Source organism: Mesoplodon mirus, assembly GCF_964341445.2.
Source record: "Mesoplodon mirus genome assembly, chromosome: 11".
NCBI lineage: Eukaryota > Metazoa > Chordata > Mammalia > Artiodactyla > Ziphiidae > Mesoplodon > Mesoplodon mirus.
Genome location: NC_138987.1, coordinates 35,374,620 through 35,381,807, shown reverse-complemented (window position 1 = coordinate 35,381,807; position 7,188 = coordinate 35,374,620).

The window sequence follows — 7,188 nt, the reverse complement described above, 5'->3', positions numbered from 1 at the left end:
AGGTCGCAGGAACTCTGTGACTTGTCAGGAGTCAACTTGGGACTTGAACCTGGACATGAGCCCTTACCCACTGGGTTGTAGTTTCCCCACCTGCCTCAAGTCCCTGCGATGTTTGATAAGATTCCTCCAGGTGTCTCAGGGCCAGAGCTGGGAATCCATACTTTTCACTCCTTTGTCCTCTAAGGGTGTGACCCTTGAATCAAGAAATGGCCGGTCCTGCTTTGAACCCCCTTGGGAGGCAGAAAACTGGGATTCAACTTTCTGTGCCCTGCTTACTTCCTCCGGGTGGTCTCCAGTAGTTTGGTCTCCCTGAGCTGGTTTCCCTACCTCTAAATGGGGATGCACCACCTCCCTGGGTGTCGTCAATGAGTCACCAGACCAAGGATGGGTAGGGGTTTGTGAACTGTTGGGGCTGTGTGTTCTCTGGGACCTGGGAGTGGCCGAGGTGGGGGGTGTAGGAGGACTGGGGACAGTCTAGGAGCTGCTCCAGTCACCTGCATCCAGGGCTAGTCCTTTTCCAGCTAGTGTCACCAGGACTCCAGAGGCTGGGGAGGCCATATAGTGATGGGAAGAGAGGTTGATGGGGAGCCTGGCTTCTCCCTCCCTGCCTGGCACCCCAACATGCCCTGGCTGGCAGCGGCTCATGATTCACCAGCTTTAAGCCCTGGTTTCATCAGTAATCAGGGAGCGCACCACTAGAGAGCCTGGGGCATTTTCTGGAGAGCCCAGTGCCCTCCCAGAAACTGGGGGTGGGGTGGGGGGGTGGGGCTAGGAGGAGGGAGCCTGGGAGGGAGAAGGGAAAAGGTCTGGCCCCAGAGAATTTGCATAAAGTATTCTTTTCTTTGAGGAGGGTGAGAAATGCCCAGTACCTGACATCCCTGGAAACGATTCACTCATTCATTCTAGTTTATTGAACCCCTTACACTGTGCCAGTTACCATGGACCTAGAGAAGTAAAGTGAAGTAATCCAGAAGTTTCCTGGTGGGGAGATTACTGTATGATCAGCTCATTCCTGCACAGCACAGTGAGGAGCAGGTTTACAAAATTCAGAGCCCACAGAGGAGAGAACAATTAATTTGGGGTTGGGTGGTTGTGGCATGGATCGGGGAAGTTTCAGCAGTTCTGAGGCCCCTACCAGGGGGAATGACAGTGTGGGTGGGGATCAGAACCTTCTGCCACTTCTGAATGGCTCCTCTCCCATCTGGGCCTCAGTTTTCCCACCTGTGAACTGGGCACAGCGATGGAGCCTTTCTCCTAGGGTTGTTATGAGAATTCAAAAGGTTAACTCATGTAAAACACTGAGAACGGCTCCTGGTGTGTGGTCATCACACGGGTCAGAGCGTGCCTGGCAGACAGGGAGAGGGCTTTCAGGTAAAGGACACTGTCTGTGCAAAGGCCCAGGGGTGTGCAGCACATGGGTATGATGGACATCGGTGGGGTGGGGTGAGAGGTGGGAGGGGGCATTTGAAGTATTGTCATTCCCTGTGGACACTCTCCTTAGGGCAGTGGGGAGCTATGGGAGGCTTTTGAACAGAGGAGTGACATGGCAGATCTGAGCACCAAGGCTACAGAGTCGTGATGGGCTGGAGGGCCAGATTGGGGCAGGGAGACCTGTGAGGAGGTGGCACAGGGTCTTGGTGAGACATGGGGAGGCCTGAACTCACACAGTAGCTGTGGGGATGGAGAAACCTGGAGATGAGGACCAGTAGGGGGTCACCTAGCTGAACTGACGGTGGTGATACAGTGAAGGAATAGACACAGTGTGCTGAGGAGAATGGAGGAGTCCAGGTGTGCTGGGAGCCACTGATCTGGAACATACTAATATACTTAGGAGAGGGTGTTTAAGGAGGGCCTTGAAGGGTGTATTGGAGTTGTCCAGGCGACCTATGAGGGAAGGGCTGTCCAGACAGAGGGCACCAAAAACAGAAGTGTGAAAGCAGTGGGTTTGGGGAGGAAATAATGGGGTCAGGAGTTGGGGGGCCTTGGGTGCCATCTGTAGGCTATTGGGGGTTGGGGGCAGGTCAGCAGGCTGAGCAACAGGAAGAAAATATAAACATCGCTTAGTTTCCTGTGGCTGCTGAAACACATGACCACAAACTGCGTTCCTTAAGGCACTCTGCTTTAAAACAATAGAGATTTATTCTCTCACCGTAGTGTCGGCAAGGCTGTGCTCCCTCACAAGGCTCTAGGGGAGAATCCTTCCTTGCTCTTTCCAGCTTCTGGTGGCTCCAGGTGTTCTTTACTTGCGGCTGCAAAACTCCAATCTCTGCCTCTGTTTCCACATGGCCTTCTCTGTGACAGTGTCTTTTCTTATAAGGATGCTTGTCATTGGATTCAGGGCCCACCTGGATAAAATCCAGGATCATCTCATCTCAAGATCCTTATCTTTTTTCTTTTTTTTGGCCAGGCCATGCGGCTTGCAGGATCTTAGTCCCGGGACCAGGGATGGAACCTGTGCCCCCTGCAGAGGAAGCAAGGAGTACTAACCACTAGACCACCTGGGAAGTCCCACAAGACCCTTATCTTAGTTACATTTGCAACCACTCTTTTTCCAAATCAAGTCACCCCCACAGGTTTCAGGTGGACCTATCTTTTGGGGGGCGGGGTGGGGGGAGGTTACCACTCAACACACTACAAGATCCTAAACTCTAATCCCAGTGCTCCATCCCAGGTGCAGAGTCTTTCCCCTTTCTCCTCCTTCTGGACTCCCAGTCCCTCCAGTCCTGCCCCCTGGAGCAGGGAGGGCGCCCCGCTGTTCACCCTTCCACCCCCAGGGCCCAGAAGCGTTTGGACACGTGTGCAGAAGTAGCAGCCGCCCCGTCTCCCTCCTTCCGGTAGCCAACGCCATCAGAGGCGGGGACCTGGCCGGACCTGTGGGGGGTGAGCGCCACCTTGTGTCTGTTTGGGAGCAGTGCGGTCGTAGGCTCCAGCCGGGTCCCTGCCCTGAGACAAGAGGCGCACGCGGCCACTTACAGTGCTCCAGCTGTCCGCCAGCCACTCCACACACATCGGTTCTGCTGGCCTCAGTGTGAAGTGGGGGTTATCATCCCCATTCTCCAGACCAGGAGACGCCGGCTCAGAGAGGCTATGACTGGCCAGGGTCACACAACTTCCATTCCCGTCTGACTCCAAAGCCGCACCGTAAAAACTAGACGCGTGCACCGGGCGCGGGGCGGGACCTGTCGACCCCGGCGGCTGCGGGGCTTTTCCAGATCTACGTTTCCCCAGCTGAAGCGAGGCGGGGACGCGCACATGAGCCCCTTAAGTGGCCCCTTGCAGGGAAACCCGAGGAACACAGAACTCAGCTTTTCGCTGAGGTAGTCTGTGGACCTCGCTGCTTCTCTATACTTTTCAAACGTTGGTCTTAAAAAAAAAAATTAAGGTGTTTATTGTTTTTCTCTAAACAGTTTCATAAGTGTGAACTATTTAATAGTTTAAAATATATACTTACTTCCAGTTCCCCTCTGAAAGGCGATAAGCTAGGGCAGTTTCTTCCACATTCTTCCAGGAATGATCTCTGCATATGCATATATATATACACACACACATAAGTATATACACACACCCATGCATGTATATTCACACACCCCCATTTAAAAAAAACAGTGACATGCAATATACATTCTGTATTTGCTTTTGTCACTTAATGACATTTTTGCATTTAATCCACATGATTACAATACATATATATTATTTACTTTGGGGAGTACAATTTTCTATTGAAATACAACATATATCTATAACTATATCTATATATCTATATCTACATCATAAATGTATACAAGGTGAACACAACATGTAGCCAGCACCCAGATAAAGATATGAACGCACACACACAAAAGACATGAGCACAACTAGCTCCCCATGAGCCCACTCTGTGCCCACTTCCAACTCCCTGCAAAGGGAACCACTATCCTGACCTCTCAGATTTTGAAATTTGTGTTCTCTGTGTAAATGGCATCATGTCCTCGTTTGTCTGCAGCTCCTTTCACTCAACATTCTGTTTGTGGGATCCAGCCATGTTGTTGCCTGTGGTTGTACGTTATTTATCCGCATGGCTGTGTAATGCTCAAATGTGTGACTATACCACACTTTATTTTATGCGTTCTACTATTAATGGACATTTGGATAGTTTCCAGGTTTTGCCCATTACAAATAGTGTTGCTATGAATATTCTAGCGTGGTACGTGTCTTTCGGTGAACATGTTGGATCTATACCTAGAGGCAGAATTGCTGGGTCAAAGGTCTATGGATGTTCTGTTTTAGTAGAAGCTGCCAAAAAGTTTTCTAAAGTGATGGTAACAATTGACGTTCCCACCAGTTCTGATTACTCCATATCCTCACTCACCCTTGATATCTTCTTTTTCATTTTAGCCATTCTGGTAGGTGTATAGTGCTATTGCACTGTGGTTTTAATTTGCATTTCTGTGATTACTAATGAAGTTGAACACCTTTTCATGTATTTATTGGCCATTGGGTATCCTCTTTGATCTGTTCAAGTCCATTGCTTATTTTTCTATTCTGGTGTCTTTTTATATTGGGTGTTTTTCGTATTGATTTGTAGGAGTTCTATGTATATTTCAAACAGATTTTTTTGCTGTATATATGCATTACAAATATCCTCTCCCACTTTGTGGGTTGTCTTTTAACTCTTTGAAATGCATTTTTTTGTTGAAGAGAGTTCTTAATTTTAATACAACCCATTAAAAAATGATTAGCTCCTTTGTTTATTGTTTAAGAAAGCTTTGCCTGTTTCAAGGTTGTGAAGATGTTCTCTTATGCTTTCTTCTAAGTCTTTATTATTTTACTCTTTCACATTTAGGTCTGGAATTTATTCTGTTTATGGTGTGAGGTAGGGGTTATGTTAAGCTGAAAAATGGGCTCCCCAAGATGCGCACCTCCTAATTCCTGGAACTGTTACCTTATATGACACAGTGTTTGCAGAGTGATTAAGTTAAAGGTCTTGAAATAGGAAGATTATCCTGGGTTATCTAGTTGGGTCCTAAATACAATCACATGCATCCTTGTAAGAGGAAGGCAGAGGGAGATTTCACACACACACACACACACACGGAAGCCCTTATGAAGATGGAGCAGAGAGAGACAGAGAGGTTTGAAGTTGCTGGCCTTGTGATTGGACTGATGCAGCCACAAACCAAGGAATGCCGGCAGCTCCAGAGACTGGAATAGGCAGCAACGGATTCTCCCCTGGAGCCTCCAGAGGGAGGTTGGCTCTGCTAACACCTTGATTTTGGCCCAGTGAAACTGATTTTGGACTTCTGGCCTCCAGAACTGTGGGGGGATACAGTTCTATGGCTTTAAGACACAAGTTTGTGGTAATTTTTTATAGCAGCCACAGGAAGTTATTATAGGGGTCAAGATGCATTTTCCGCACAATATTCTATCCAGTTGACCAAGAACCATTTACTGAAAAGATCATCCTTCTCCCACTGCACTGCGGTGTCACATGTGTCATATGTGTGGGTTTGTTTCTGGACCATTAGTCTGTTTGTCTATTGCTATACCAACACCACACTGTTCAAATTCCTGTTCTTACAATAGTTCTTGATGTCTGGTACAGTAAGTTCTCTGGTTTTGTTCTTTATTTATGTATTTTATATAAATGGCTTTTCCTTTGCATATCCATATACATTTTAGAATCAGCTTGTTAATTGCAGGGGAAAAACTTCTGGGATTTTTTTTTTTTTTTGGCCACTTGGTGTGGCATGCAGGATCCTAGTTCCCCAACCAGGGATCAAACCCGTGCCCCCTTCATTGGGAGTGCAGGGTCTTGACCACTGGACCGCCAGCGAAGTCCCACTTCTGGGATTTTGAATTGGGATTGCATTGCATCTGTAGAGTAATTTGAGAAGAATTGTTTTGTTTATAATATTGAGGCTTCTAGTCCATGAAAATGATATAGCCCTCAGTTTATTTAGATCTTATTTAATTTCACATTATGTTATTTAAAAATTTAAAAATTGAGATATAATTCACATACCATAAAATTCACTCATTTGAAGTGTACAGAGAATTTCCTGGTGATCCAGTGGTTGGGACTCTGCACTGTCACTGCCGAGGGCCTGGGTTCAATCCCTGGTTGGGGAACTAGGATCCCACAAGCCACAGGGCACGGCCAAAGAAAACATAAATAGATAAATAAAGTGTACAGTTTAGTGGGTTTTTTTTTTTAGTATATTTACAAAGTAGTACAATCATCACCACTATCTAATTCCAGAATATTTTTTATCACTCCCCAAAGAAACTCCATATCATTGGCAGTCATTCCCTTTGTGCCCTTCCCCCCAGCCCTTGGCAACAATTAGCTACTTTCTGTCTCTATGGATATGCTTACTCTGGACTTTTAATGTAAATGGAATCATAAAACATGTGGCCTTTTGTGTTTAGCTTCTTTTATTTAGCATCATATTTTCAAGGTTCATCCACGTTGGAGCATGTATCAGCACTTTCTTCCTTTTCATGGCTGAATAATATTCCATTGTCAGGCTATACATCATTTGTTCATCAATCCATCAGTTGATGGACATTTGGGTTGTTTCTACCTTGGGGCTATTATGAATAATGCTGCTGTGAACATCATGTGTACATTTTTGTGTGGGCATATATTTTCAATTCTCTTGGGTATTTTATACCTAGGAGTGAAATTGTTGGGTCATAGGGTACCACACTACTTAACTTTTTGAGGAGCTGCTAAACCGTTATCCAAAGGAGTGGCACCATTTTACATTCCTACCAGCAATGTGAGAGGGTTCTCATTTCTCCACATCCTGGCCATCACTTATTATTGCTTGTAATTTTGATTATAGCCATCCTCCTGGGTGTGAAATGGGACCTCACTGTGGTCTTTGTTTCATTCTCCTAATTATTAACACATGTAATTATTTTGTAATTTTCAGTGTAGAGGTCTTGCACATCTCTTGTTTGATTTCTTCCTAGGAAGTTGATATTTTTGATGCTCCTATAGATGGCTTCATTTTTTAAAAATAGATTTTATTTTATTCCAGCAGTTTAAGGTTCACAGCAAAATTGAGTGGAAAGTACTGAGAGGGGACTTCCCTGCTGGTACAGTGGGTAAGACTCCGTGTTTCCAATGCAGGGGGCCCGGGTTCGATCCCTGGTCAGGGAACTCGATCCCATATGCATGCCGCAACTAAGAAGACTGCATGC